At 38.1% G+C, this 15,148-nt stretch overlaps 1 long non-coding RNA gene across 1 annotated transcript in view; it reads left to right on the top strand.

The window, feature by feature from the left end:
* Positions 1-14,719, top strand: part of LOC131383994 (uncharacterized) — a 27,142-nt gene extending 12,423 nt beyond the window's left edge. The window contains exon 3 of the long non-coding RNA XR_009214435.1: positions 14,622-14,719. This is a non-coding gene — a long non-coding RNA (uncharacterized LOC131383994). The remainder of the gene's footprint in view (positions 1-14,621) is intronic.
* Positions 14,720-15,148: the final 429 nt, after the last annotated feature.

Raw genomic sequence — 15,148 nt, 5'->3', positions numbered from 1 at the left:
CATTAATTTTTTGAAGGGTTTTTTGTGTCTCTATTTCCTTCAGTTCTGCTCTGATTTTAGTTATTTCTTGCCTTCTGCTGGCTTTTGAATATTTTTGCTCTTGCTTTTCTAGTTCTTTTAATTGTGATGTTAGGGTGTCAATTTTGGATCTTCCCTGCTTTCTCTTGTGGGCATTTAGTGCTATAAATTTCCCTCTACACACTGCTTTGAATGTGTCCCAGAGATTCTGGTATGTTGTGTCTTTGTTCTCGTTGGTTTCAAAGAATATCTTTATTTCTGCCTTCATTTCGTTATGTACCCAATAGTCATTCAGGAGCAGGTTGTTCAGTTTCCATGTAGTTGAGCGGTTTTGAGTGAGTTTCTTAATCTTGAGTTCTAGTTTGATTGCACTGTGGTCTGAGAGACAGTTTGTTATAATTTCTGTTCTTTTACATTTGCTGAGGAGAGCTTTACTTCCAACTATGTGGTTAATTTTGGAATAGGTGTGGTGTGGTGCTGAAAAAAATGTATATTCTATTGATTTGGGGTGGAGAGTTCTGTAGATATCTATTAGGTCTGCTTGGTGCAGAGCTGAGTTGAATTCCTGGGTATCCTTGTTAACTTTCTGTCTCGTTGATCTGTCTAATGTTGACAGTGGGGTGTTAAAATCTCCCATTATTATTGTGTGGGAGTCTAAGTCTCTTTGTAGGTCACTTAGGACTTGCTTTATGAATCTGGGTGCTCCTGTATTGGGTGCATATATATTTAGGATAGTTAGCTCTTCTTGTTGAATTGATCCCTTTACCATTATGTAATTGCCTTCTTTGTCTCTTTTGATCTTTGTTGGTTTAAAGTCTATTTTATCAGAGACTACGATTGCAACCCCTGCCTTTTTTTGTTTTCCATTTGCTTGGTAGATCTTCCTCCATCCCTTTATTTTGAGTCTATGTGTGTCTCTGCACGTGAGATTGGTTTCCTGAATACACCACACTGATGGGTCTTGACTCCTTATCCAGTTTGCCAGTCTGTGTCTTTTAATTGGAGCATTTAGTCCATTTACATTTAAAGTTAATATTGTTATGTGTGAATTTGATCCTGTCATTATGATGTTAGCTGGTTATTTTGCTCGTTAGTTGATGCAGTTTCTTCCTAGTCTCGATGGTCTTTACAATTTGGCATGTTTTTGCAGTGGCTGGTACTGGTTGTTCCTTTCCATGTTTAGTGCTTCCTTCAGGAGCTCTTTTAGGGCAGGCCTGGTGGTGACAAAATCTCTCAGCATTTGCTTGTCTGTAAAGGATTTTATTTCTCCTTCACTTATGAAGCTTAGCTTGGCAGGATAGGAAATTCTGGGTTGAAAATTCTTTTCTTTAAGAATGTTGAATATCGGCCCCCACTCTCTTCTGGCTTGTAGAGTTTCTGCCTAGAGATCAGCTATTAGTCTGATGGGCTTCCCTTTGTGGGTAACCCGACCTTTCTCTCTGGCCGCCCTTAACATTTTTTCCTTCATTTTCAACTTCGGTGAATCTGACAATTATGTGTCTTGGGGTTGCTCTCCTCGAGGAGTATCTTTGTGGCATTCTCTGTATTTCCTGAATCTGAATGTTGGCTTGCCTTGCTAGGTTGGGGAAGTTCTCCTGGATAATATCTTGCAGAGTGTTTTCCAACTTGGTTCTATTCCCCCCGTCACTTTCAGGTACACCAATCAGACGTAGGTTTGGTCTTTTCACATAGTCCCATATTTCTTGGAGGCTTTGTTCATTTCTTTTTATTCTTTTTTCTCTAAACTTCCCTTCTCGCTTCATTTCATTCATTTCATCTTCCATCAGCGATACCCTTTCTTCCAGTTGATCGTGTCGGCTACTGAGGCTTCTATATTCCTCACGTAGTTCTCGAAAGTTGGCTTTCAGCTCCATCAGCTCCTTTAGGCACTTCTCTGCATTGGTCATTTTAGTTAAACATTCATCTAATTTTTTTTCAAAGTTTTTAACTTCTCTGACATTGGTTTGAATTTCCTCCTGTAGCTCGGAGTAGTTTGATCGTCTGAAGCCTTCTTCTCTCAACTCGTCAAAGTCATTCTCTGTCCAGCTTTGTTCCGTTGCTGATGAGGAACTGCGTTCCTTTGGAGGAGGAGAGGCACTCTGCCTTTTAGAATTTCCAGTTTTTCTGCTCTGTTTTCTCCCCATCTTTATAGTTTTTTCTACTTTTGGTCTTTGATCATGGTGATGTACAGATGGGTTTTTGGTGTGGGTGTCCTTTCTGTTTGTTAGTTTTCCTTCTACCAGACAGGACCCTCAGCTGCAGGTCTATTGGAGCTTGCTAGAGGTCCACTGCAGACCCTGTTTGGCTGGGTGTCAGCAGCAGTGGCTGCCAAACAGCGGATTTTTGTGAACCGCAAATTCAGCTGTCTGATCATTCCTCTAGAAGTTTTGTCTCAGAGGAGTACCCAGCCGAGTGAGGTGTCAGTCTGTCCCTACTGGGGGGTGCTTCCCAGTTAGGCTGCTTGGGGGTCAAGGTCCCACTTTAGGAGGCAGTCTGCCCATTCTCAGATCTCCAGCTGCGTGCTGGGAGAACCACTACTCTCTTCAAAGCTGTCCGACAGGGACATTTAAGTCTGCAGATGTTACTGCTGACTTTTTGTCTGTGCCATGCCCCCAGAGGTGGAGCCTACAGAGGCAGGCAGGCCTCCTTGTGCTGTGGGGGGCTCCACCCAGTTCGAGCTTCCTGGCTGCTTTGTTTACCTAAGCAAGCATGGGCAATGGCGGGCGCCCCTCCCCCAGCCTCGCTGCTGCCTTGCAGTTTGATCTTAGACTGCTGTGCTAGCAATCAGTGAGACTCCGTGGGCATAGGACCCTCCGAGCCAGGTGCGGGACACAATCTCCTGGTGTGCCATTTTCCAAGCCCGTTGGAAAAGCACAGTATTAGGGTGGGAGTGACCCGATTTTCCAGGTGCTGTCTGTCACCCCTTTCTTTGACTAGGAAAGGGAACTCCCTGACCCCTTGCGCTTCCCGAGTGAGACAATGCCTTGCCCTGCTTCCGCTTGGCTCGCGCACTGTGCGCTAAACCGACTGTCCTGCACCCACTGTTTGGCACCCCCTAGTGAGATAAACCTGGTACCTCAGATGGAAATGCAGAAATCACCTGTTTTCTGCATCGCTCACGCTGGGAGCTGTAGACCGGAGGTGTTCCTTTTCGGCCATCTTAGCTCTATCTTAAACATCACTGATCTAATTAAGACATTATTGATTGTCTTTAACTTATATGTAAAAGCAGATTTAACTTGAATATTACTAAAAGGGGCTTTACAAAAAAAATTTTTTATATAGACAGTATTGAGTAAAACAAGTTTCGGTAACCAACAAGATAATCCTTGATAGGCTATTTTAAGGACTTTGGATTTTATTTTAAGTATGAAGGAAAGCCTTTGTAGAGCTGCAGAGAACTGAAATCATCTGATGTATTTTTAAAAAATATTATTCTAGCTGTTTCATGAAGAGTAAGTTATATGCTGGGTGCGGTGGCTCATGCCTATAATCCCAGCACTTTGGGAGGCCAAAGTGGGCAGATTACTAGAGGTCAAGAGTTTCAGAATAGCCTGGCCAACATGGTGAAACCCCATCTGTACTAAATATACCAAAATTAGCCAGGCGTGTTGGTGTATTCCTATAGTCTCAGCTATTTGGGAGGCTGAGGTGGGAGAATTGCTTAAACCTGGGAGGCAGAGGTTGCAGTGAGCTTAGATTGCGCCACTGCACTCCAGCCTGGGCGACAGAGTGAGACTCCATCTCAAAAAAAAAAAAAAATAAATAAATTATGGAAGCAGAAAAGATAGGAGCAGAGGAGCATAAGGAAGAAATTTAATAAGCCAAGTGACAGATGATTGTGGTTTGTAGCAGTGGATCAGGGTGGAAGGGATCAGTATCAGGTCATACACATATTTCTGATGTAGACACAATAGTACACTTGCTGTTGGATTAGCTGTGAGGAGTAAAAGCAGAGGCAAAGTTGAAACCAAAATTTTTTCGTCTGAGCAACTAAAAAAATGTAATTTTCATTTATATAAGGATAGGAAATTATGCTAGAGGAATGCAGTGTTGGGCATTTAATTCTGAGGTGTCCATTTGACATCCAGCTGGAGATATTGGGCAGGCAGCCATGTTGGGCATTTAAGTCTGGAGTTCAAGGGGGAGATGCAGGTAAGAGAGAAATTTTAGTACTTAAAAAAATGATAAATTCTTTTCTGTTTTTCTTTGTTTTCTCTTTCTGAAATTCTTATTAACCAGATTTTGAACGTCTTAGATTGAGTTTCTTAATCTTTGCTTTCATATTTCTAGTTTCTTAACTTTTTTGGTTCAATTTTTTGAGGGATTTTCTTGACTTTTTCTTCCTTTTATTTATTTATTTTGTTATAATAAGTTCAATTTTTAATTTTTTTTGCTTTTAATTTCTCTTCTAATATTCAGCTCTGGTTTTATCAATTTAGGATTTTCTCATATTTTTCTAAAGTTACTTAATTGGCATCTTTTTGAAGTTTTTCCCTGTTACCTAAATTATTTTTTCTTTTGGATTTCTGTGAGTGAGTGAGTACATTTGTGTTTGGAGAGCTTTCTTTATATGTCTAGTGATCCTTAATTGCCATGATTCCAAGAAAAGCACTAAAAATCTTCAAGAAGCTGTTACAGGCTGAATTATATTCCCTCCAAATTTGCATGTTGAATTCCTAATCCCCAGTACCTCACAATGTGACAGTATTTGGAGATAGGGTTTTAAAGAAGTAGTTGAGTTAAATAGAAATCACTAGGATTACTCTAATCCTATATGACAGATGTCCTTATAGGAAGAATAGATTAGGACACCCATGCAGAGGAAAGACCATGTGAAGACACAGGGAGAAGACAGCCATCTATAAGCCAAGGAGAGAGGACTCAGAAGAAATCAACTATCCTGACACCTTGACCTTAGACTTCCAGCCTCTAAAACTGTGAGAAAATACATTTCTGTTGTTTAAGGCTTAAGCTTTAAGCCACTCAATCTGTGGAAGATTGTTATAGCAGCCCTAGCAAACTAACACAGAAGACCTCAGGCTTGAGGCTGTCTTCACTTTTGGTGCTTTTCTAGAGAACTGGCTGTTTGATTGGTGGATACTCCTTTCCCTAACAAACATACATACAATTTCAGTCTATCGTGGTCATTAACTATCTCTAAAAATGAATCCTTCATCTTCCTCCCTGGAGGTAGACACTTAGCTATGTAAAGGTTTGAATTCATTCAGCAGGCATTTTTTCAATTGACTATTCTGTCATTCTCTTTGCAATCTTGTACCTCAGTCCTACCTTCTGCTGTGGTTGGTGCTTCTGAGTACAATCTTGCCCTTTCACTTACACTGGAGAATTAATGATTTGCAGTGATGGGGAGTGGAGGCATTTGGCTACTGGCAGCTCTGCATGGGGGTGGGGTAAGGTGGTATATAAATGCACATCAATTTTTTTTTTTTTTTGAGATGGAGTCTCGCTCTGTCACCCAGGCTGGAGTGCAGTGGCATGATCTTGGCCCACTGCAACCTCCGCCTCCCGGGTTCAAGCAATTCTCCTGCCTCAGCCTCCTAAGTAGCTGGGATTACAGGCGCACCCCAACATGCCCAGGTAATTTTTTTGTTTTTTTTGTATTTTTAGTAGAGATGAGGTTTCACCATGTTGGCCAGGCTGGTCTCAAACTCTTCACCTTGTGATCCACCCACCTCAGGCTCCCAAAATGCTGGGATTACAGGACTGAACCACTGGGCCCAGCATGAATGCATATCTGGATTGTCAAGTCATTCATATGCCTTTTTACTTTAAGTTTTACCTTGTGACATGTGTCATGGTAGTTGCTCCTGAGTTCTCCAGGGCAAATAAGTCCATGTCTCATTGGTATCTCCTGGGTATGTATTTTAGATTGAAGCTCATTCCCCTATCATGTCAGTCATTACTCAATTCTCTGCTTTACATATTTTTTTTTTTTTTTTTTGAGACAGAGTTTCATTCTTGTTGCCTAGGCTGGAGTGCAATGGCATGATCTCGGCTCACCGCAACCTCCACCTCCCAGGTTCAAGTGATTCTCCTGCCTCAGCCTCCCTAGTAGCTGGGATTACAGCCATGTGCCACCATGCCCATCTAGTTCTTTTTTGTATTTTTAGTAGAGATGGGGTTTCTCCATGTTTGTCAGGCTGGTCTCAAACTCCCAACCTCAGGTGATCCATCCGGCTTGGCCTCCCAAAGTGCTGGGATTACAGGCATGAGCCACCGCGCCCGGCCTCTGCTTTACATTTCCTAAAAATGTAATCACGCCTCTCCTTTTCTTGCTGGGTTATATTGTTTGTACTCCTTTATTGCTATTTTATTGGAGTGATAAGTCTGAGAGGAGATTAAGGAATGTATCCAATTTGTTATTTTTATCTATCTGGGCAACTTTTGTAAAAGGAGGAAGATAAAATGATTGTAAAAATATATATTTTTTAATCAAATTAGAGTTGGTAGATAAAATAAAATTCTGAAGACTATTTTTTTTAAAAAGTTGCTTAAATTAAGTCAGCAAATTGGGTTAGCTGTACTTAATCTCTTTCCATTTTAGTTTTCTCTCCTGTGAAATAATGGGTTCCCCAATCCAGGTGGTTATTAGAACCAACTTGGATGCTTTTTTATAATCCACATCCATAGAAAACAGGCCCAGAGATTCAGGTTCCACATATCTGGAGTAGAAAGCAGGAGGCCAAATCACCTCTTAGGGCTCTGGGCACTTAAATATTCTGTGAGTTTGATAATTTCATTTCTATTCCTTGATTTCCTTTTTAACTGGGAACTCTTTTAGGAATGACAACTTTTCTAAATAGTTGGATAATAGTAGACTCATTTAGAGCCTTAAACTGAACTTAAATATTGCATAAATCACAAATTAACAAGTGGAATCATGCAATTGATTATTAGCTGGGAGGGCCAAGATGGAGTGTGAGAAGATGCTGTATAATTTGAGAAAAAATATTTTAAAATATTTTTATATTTGGAAAATTAAACACCCCTTTTCTTATAACAACTTCAAAATAAAATGCAAAAATTTTTCATATCTGACATGGTATGTCAGAAATAGAATTTATTTTCTGCATACACAAAGCTCTGGGTGGCGGTGAAGGGAATGGTGTCGTGAGATTTTCAGTTTATCCAAAGGGGTCATGGGTTTAAAAAGGTTGGAAAGCACTGCAGCAGTGAGATGGATTGGTTTCTGAAGAAAAGTGAGAAAATAAAACCATTAAGTCCAACTGTCACTCTTCCAACTGAATATTGAAACCACTTGAGAAAAAAACTTGAGTGAGGTTTACAGTCATAAGCAACTTTGGTATTTTTGAGGTTTGCCTGTGAATTGCCATTTAACTGTACCACATACTTCCTAGATATGTGATTAGTTGCCATATTTTAAAACTTTCCAAAATGTTAAGTTGCTTGCTATACTGGGCTAGCTTATTAAAAGGTTTCTGTTCATTTGGATTAGAGGATTTGTGTGTTTTGGTATGGTTTATGGAGAGAGGATTCAGAGACTGGGATTTCTGTTCTACTTACACAATAGTGTGGTGTATGAACTGGAACAGGTCACTTAGTATGTTATCTTTAAGTCTTTGTATATCATACATTGCATGCAAGGGCGATTTGGCTCAAAATTTGTCACCCATGGACTGCCAGGCTCATTTGACTGACTGATTCAGCCAGCTAGGTAAGTGTCTTCTTCCTCCTTGCCTCTTTATATTGTTGACAAATAAGGACACGTAATCTAAAATGATGTTGTTACTTGGTGTAGCAATGGTAGTGATAGTAGTAACAGTATTAGTCTTTCTCCAGAAGAGTAAGAGGTGAAACTGATTAAAGAGACTAGAATGTTAATATTAAAAGCAATGGATCTAGTGACAAGAAAGCTGATTTTGAGTCCTGGTTCTCCCAGCTCCATGGACTTGGTTATGACAGTTTAAGATTTCTAAGCCTTAGTTTCTTTGTTTGTAAAATTGAGATTATAATAGCTATCTGATAGAATTGTTTTCAGAACTAGACGAAATAATGTTTTCAAGGACTGAGTGCCATGGTTGGCATTTTGCCTGAAGATAATTGCAACACTGTACATTTTTAAGTAAAAGGATGATATGATTAGATTAATGTTTTAGAAAGTGTGGCAGATGATTTGGAGGCACATAAAACTGGAGGGCAAGAGATTTGAAGCAGGTGAAAAGCTTATAATAATACAGCTGAAAAATTATACAATCTAAAATAAAGCAGAATAAGAGGAAATGGAAAGGATGAGACCTACCTGAGTGATAAGAAAGTAAGTGTCTTGAAAGTAAGGCCTGTGTCTTATTCATCTTTGTGTACCTAGCACATCACACAATGCTTGCCATGGAGTAGGTCCTGGGAAAATATTTCTTATTTGATCGTGAAATTGACTCAGTTTGAATATCACCAAAAAGGTAGTAAGATGAGAAAATTTAAAACTCTGATACTTTTTTTCTCATGTTTTCTGTTACTCCTAACTTTATCCCTCCTTTTCTCTACCTCCGGTTTGGGAAGCTAGGTATTTTGCCTTCATTTCTTTGTGTAAAGGTTGCCATAGGAGAAAGTAAGCTTTAAGATACGGTGAAGTTTGTAACTTCCATTTTTCAAAAGAGCCTATGGCTATTTAGAAGAAAACATGATGAATCAGAGTCGATATTTCCTTCACAGAAATGAACAAGATTCCCTATCCCGAAGGATGGAGATATTCTCAGAGGACGTGATGAGCCCTGGTGGCTTTCTGAGGTTGTAGGGGTTGGCTGAGAGTTGAGGAAACTGGATCCATTTGGAGATAGGCAATCCCAGGAGACCTATGCCTCTGTCTCCGGGTAGTGCCTGGGGGTGGGGGTAGGGAGGAGGCAAGCTCCAAAGTCCCCATCACCTAGCTGGATGAGGAAGCCTAACTGTGTGTGTGATGTGAACCTCATGGAGTTCCTTGTGTTGTGGCATGGCATTGCAGCAGCAGATGGTCATAGGGCCTGAAAACATAGCAGAATTCTCCACATTTCAGAGCAGGGTCCCAGAGTAAGAATTTTTCCTGGCACAGGTGTGACTCAAAAGAGAATCAGGGTCTTAAAGAAATCTTTCTTTTTTTTTTTTTTAATTTTGAGACGAAATCTCCTCACTCTGTCACCCAGGCTGGAGTGCAGTGGCATGATCTCAGCTCACTGTAACCTCCATCTCCTGGGTTCAAGTGATTCTCCTGCCTCAGCCTCCTGAGTAGCTGGGATTACAGGCACAAGCCACCATGCCTGGCTAATTTTGTATTTTTAGTAGAGATAGGGTTTCACCATGTTGACCAGGCTGGTCTTGAACTCCTGACCTCAAGTGATCCACTGGCTTTGGCCTCCCAAAGTGCTGGGATTACAGGTGTGCACCACTATGCCCTGCTAATTTTGTATTTTTAGTAGAGATGGGGTTTCACCATGTTGGCCAGGCAGGTCTCAAACTCCTGACCTCAAGTGATCTGCCCACCTCAGCCTCCCAAAATGCTGGGATTACCAGTGTGAGCCACCACACCTGGCTCTTAAAGAAGTCTTTATAATGGGAAAAACAGAGTGGAGTAGAAGGGTGCAATACTACCAATAAACACAGAGTGAAGGTTTGAAGGGAACCAGGGCATCTGCATGGATGACAGTGTAGATACCCACTGACAGTCACGTATTGTCTCCCATTTCATCCCTAAAACCTTGACATTATAAGTTCTGTGAACCTATGGCTCCAGAATTTTGATGCAACTCTGAGGGAAACTAAATTTAAATTGACCCATATTAAGTCTCTGCCACTCACTAGCATGGGAACTCACAATATAAATTGAATTCAGTAATAGAAAATATAAAGAAATTAAAATTTCTCATATTGTAAACTGAGGTTCAAACTCCCTATACAAACAAGCTTTTTTGGACATATTAATGAAAGTGGAGTAGGTGTTGATTGTAAACTGCTACATGAACACATTCTATCTTGTACAGAGCAGAACACACATGAACACCGTTTAAACATGGCAATCAAATTTGCAAAAGAGTATTAGCAAATTGGAGGCTGATGAGCATGGAAAGAGAATAACAGTCATGCAGCATGAGAATCGGTACAAGATCTGTGATCCTTAGGTGAGACGCTAGCAGTTGTTTAGTGGTATTCAAAGAGAATATTGAAGGGCAAAGGTGGAATGATTGCTAACCTTTTTATGGCACTTACTATTTTCCAGACACTGTCCCAATCATTGACATGAGTTAACACTTTTCACAATAACTCAGAGCGTAGATATCTATTATTATCACTATTTACCAGGTGAAGAAATGAAGGTGTAGAGAAATTAAATAATTCACCTAAGCTCATACAGCTGATGAGTGGTAGAGCCAGGATTCAAACTCACTTTTGTTTCAGAGTTCTGAATTAGTGAATCTCAGAACCTGCCAGGTTCTGAATTAGTGTAACAAAGACTTCTTTACAGTTAGAGCTGTTCAGAAAGGGAATTCTGGCTCTGGAAGCAGTGACTTATTTCACTGGGAATGAGTTGGGCAGGTGTCATGGATGGTATAGACAGATTTGAGATTTCTGCTGGAGGTGGACATTAGGTGGAATGACTGTGAGTTCTCTGATTTTGAACTTCTAGGAGGTCATTTTTTGTGATATTTCATTTGTTAGTTAAAATTTTTAAAAATTTGGTTTAAAGTAGTTTCTCCCCTTTGGGTGGCATGTGAGATGTACTCAAGAAAAATACTCAGTAAAACTCTACCAGGTTATATAGCACTCATTCTCTGTACAAGATTGTTAATTAGAAGTATGCCACTTAAAAAATGGCAGACTTGGTAAGGAAAAATATTTATGTAGCTACAGATCTAACTGGGATGATTTACTGAAATTATTTTGATTCTTCTTTTATATTCTGATATGCCTATGGGGTATGTGTGTGTGCACGTGCGTGTGTGTGTGGGTGTCTTTATCTCTTGGTGATTCTGTTGGCTGAATTTCTTGGGGTTACTTTCCCCTGCATAGTTTGGCATTTGTGTTTGAGAGCTCATTTTGGGTGGTCTTCCACCCATCCTCCTTTCTCCAATCTGTGCTCACTCCTGTCTGTCTGAAATACCTGGGATTATCATGGTGGATTCAGCCTTCTATTCCACTCTGATATTGGGAATGTCATATTTGGTGGCCCATAGAGACCTATGCCTTAGGAAAGTCAAGAATTTACAGTACTTTTAGAACGCATTGAGGAAGTGGATATGTATCAGATGAGCCTAGATTGCAGCTTGTTTTACATATACACTGACTTTTTCAAGTGTGCAATAACATAAAAATGAAGAGAAGATTGTACTTTGGTTTAGGCTGAACTTTATCAAAAGTGGTTTACCATTGTGGAATATCACATTACTGACAATTGTTGAACTTAGGCTTTTGAGTCGTCAACACCACAGACAGCCCACTGGTCTGAATTTGTAGCTATTTTGTTCATGGTGTTCAATATCTAACAACTTCACTATACCTTTTAGTGTGACTGTACCAAGCATTTACATGTTGAAATTACAAATTTCTTTCATTCTGTTTCTCCTTTATATTAAAGTCAGAACATTGTATTGATTTTTAAAAATCTGTGTGTGTGTGGGTTAAATTGTTATAAATTTCATTCAGAATAGAACACAAGGCATTAGAAAATATTTATTGTAAAATGGAGGTTTGGAGATTTATAGAGCTTTCATTTTGTTTTGAGTTTCTCTTACCTCCAAAACCTCAAAATGAAACCAGGCCAAAACCTCCCAATTTTAAAACCAGGGACTTCCTTGAATCTTGACTCAGGTTTACTAAAAGAATATATGACACTTCACAAAAAGTGGTGGGAGGAAGGGTTTCTGTGGAGGGCAGTGTGATGCAACTATCACATTCAGGAAAACCCATTATGATCATAAAATTTTACTTCCTCAGAATATTTTTGGAAACTCTATTTACATAGACATGCTCTAAAGAGCAAATTAAATAAGATTCGAATGCTGTGATAAGACTACTGTATTGATATGCATTTCCACTAGAGTATGTATAAATTTTATCCTTCCCTAATTTTTTAATCTAGATTATTCAAACCAGAAGACAAATCTAGCTTTAAGATAGTAGAGATGAGAAAAAAAGAAAGATGACTTTCTAAAACACAACCTTATTTTGGGCCGAGGGAGCATCCCTTCATTGGGTGGTTTTTTGTTTGTTTGTTTGTTTTTCACCTTTATTTCCCTTTTTGGAATATCTTTTCTCTCTTTATCTCTATACTCTCATATCTGATATTATATTTCTGAAAAAACAAATGTGCAAAAATATTTTATGACAAAAGAGAACCAAAGCATAAAGAGTAAAGATTCATTCTCTCAGATAATAAAATGTGTTATAAAGCTATAGTGAATAAAATAGTGTCAGTGGTAAACAAATAGACACAGATAAAACATTCCAGAAACAGACTCCAGTATATGAAAAACTATTATGATAAAAATTATATCAGAAATGACTAGAGAAAAATTATTAAATAAAGTGTGATTACACAATAGACAAAATTTTGGGGGAAATTCAATTCTTAATATGTATTATGGATCAACGTAAATTTAACACAATTAAAACATTTTTAAATATTAAAATAGCAGAAAATATAGATAATTAAGTGCCATAATCCCAAAGATGGAAACAACTCTATAAGGAAAAATCAAATGCAAAACTTACGGAGAAAATCATGAACCATAGGTTGATAAAATTAACTACTTTAAATTTTGTTTTTAATAATAGTAACAGTGATGCCCATGTTGATTAGTGCTTACCTTATGCTAGTGCAGTGGTCTCCAGACATTCGGAATGTGTGTCTCCAACAAAGGAACATGGCTGCTGCTTATGGATATTCAGGATGTGTCCTATACAAGGACAAGATAATTAAGATAATGTCATTCATATTGTAGACAGGTTTAGTATTTTGAATCTTTTAAAATATTTTAATTTTTTACGTTTCAAAGATAGGCTATTTGTGTATTTATTAGGACAATTCTCTGACCAATCAAGTAAAGTGTCATTCATAACAGAGTAGATAGATATTTTGCTTTAACTCATGAAGAAAGGAACAAATTCAACAAACAAATGATTTTATTGATGTAACAATAAACAATGTTTCTAATATTAGAAGTTATTTTTCATTCATGTACTCCTGAGAAAATACCTTAAAATAAAAAAAGAAAAAATCCTTATTGGTAATATTTAACTAAATTTTGTGTCTCATTTATTATTTCATAGCATTTGGCATTTATTTTACAAAAATGATGCTGTGGTATTTCCGATTTAAGTTTAAGAATACTGTCATAGTATTATGATGTAAATTATGCTATAATAAGTAACATTCCTTTACCATTACCACAAAATAATCTAATTATAGCAATTATTTATTGGTAGCTGTGAAAATTTTCTCACAAAATGTTAATTGCTGTTAAAGTTTAATGGTTCATTATATAAATATAATTTAAATATATTACACATTCCAAGATAAATGTACTACACAATCACATTATTTCTGCCCAAATATTTGAAAGATAAGAAAACAATATGTCGTGATCAGGAAAACTTAAAATGAAAAGTCACAAGTGAGAAAAAATTATTTTAACCATTGAATGCTAGGAGTGAAAAGGAAAGGATATAACTAGTCTCCACAGAATTTAGTATGTACAAACAATTCATAGAGGGGACAATGGGTCAATTTATTCTCTACTTCCATGTCAATAAGAATGGATGAATTTCTTAAAAAACACTGAGAGATGAATGGATAAACAAAATGTGTTACACACATACAATGATGTGTTATTCAGCCTTAAAAACAAAGGACATCCTTTCATTTGCAACAATATGGATGAACCTTGAAAATATGCTGAGTGAAATAAGCCAGTCACAAGAAGACATATACATATACTGTATTATTCCTCTTATATCTAAAGTAGTTCAATTCATAGAAATAGAAAGTAGGATGGTGGTTGTTAGGGGTAGGAGAAGCGGAAACCAGGAGTTGCCATTTAATGGGTATAGAGTTTCGGTTTTGCAAGATGAAAAAGTTCTGGAGATCTGGTTTACAACAGATCCTTTTTGAAATGATTCAAGTCATTGTTCATTTAGCCCAGAAAAATCAGGGGTCCTTAACCCGCTGCACTCTCAAAGTGCAAGTACTTCTTATCTTGAGCTTCTTTTTCTTTCTTCTTTTGCCACTGATAGCTACAGTCAGCCCTTGCTCTTCAGAGTTTTCACAGGGGTGAATCAAATACTGCTATGTGTGTTTACCAAATTTCAGAGCACCTTAGCCAAGCTATCCCAGTAGGCACTATTAACATTTGCCACTTGATAATTTTTGTTGTGGGAGGCTGTCCTGTGTATTGTAGATATTAAGCAGTATCCCTGGTCTCTACCTCCAAGATGCTAGTAGCATCAACTCCCAGCTGTGACAACCAAAAATGTCTGCAAATGTTGTCAAATGTCCTTGGTGGGGCAAAATTGTCCAGGTCCATTGACTTAAAGGCATTATTTTTAACAAATCTCCCTACTTCCTAATGACTTCTTTACCTTTTCTTTTTTAGGATGAAGGTGGCAGTGGAATAATGCTGGCAAAAGAGCACCCCAAATGCAATTTCTGTATAGATGGTTTAGTTCCTTGCTTTAGAGTGGCACTTGGCATCCTGTAAAACCTCATCCTGTAAAAAGGAAGAGTTGTATTTAACACCTTGTCCCACATAAAATAATAAAAAATACACAAGTGATAAATGAGAAAGCACACTAAAATATTAGCAGTGTTAATATTTTATTCACCTTGGAGAGGTGAAATCATTGATTTTTTCTTCATTATAATTTTAATCTTTTATGCAGTGGATTTGTAGTACATGTTTTAAGATAATTAAAAAAATCAAGACCAAACAATTCCTAGCAATTTCCAAGACCTAACTCAAATGCCATCTCTTCCATGATGCCCTTCAGAATACCAAACTAACAATATTTTCTCTCTCTTCTGTAACAACAATAATAGCTGACTTATATTGAGTACTCTAAGGCTGGACTTAGATTACCTTATTTAATCTTCATAGTCACTTCATTAAATAGAAGTTTTGTT

The sequence above is a fragment of the Hylobates moloch genome, unplaced genomic scaffold, assembly GCF_009828535.3.
Source record: "Hylobates moloch isolate HMO894 unplaced genomic scaffold, HMol_V3 SCAFFOLD_8, whole genome shotgun sequence".
In the NCBI taxonomy this organism is placed as follows: Eukaryota; Metazoa; Chordata; class Mammalia; order Primates; family Hylobatidae; genus Hylobates; species Hylobates moloch.
The sequence above is the reverse complement of the archived record's forward strand: the minus strand, read 5'-3'. Positions and strand labels throughout refer to the sequence as shown.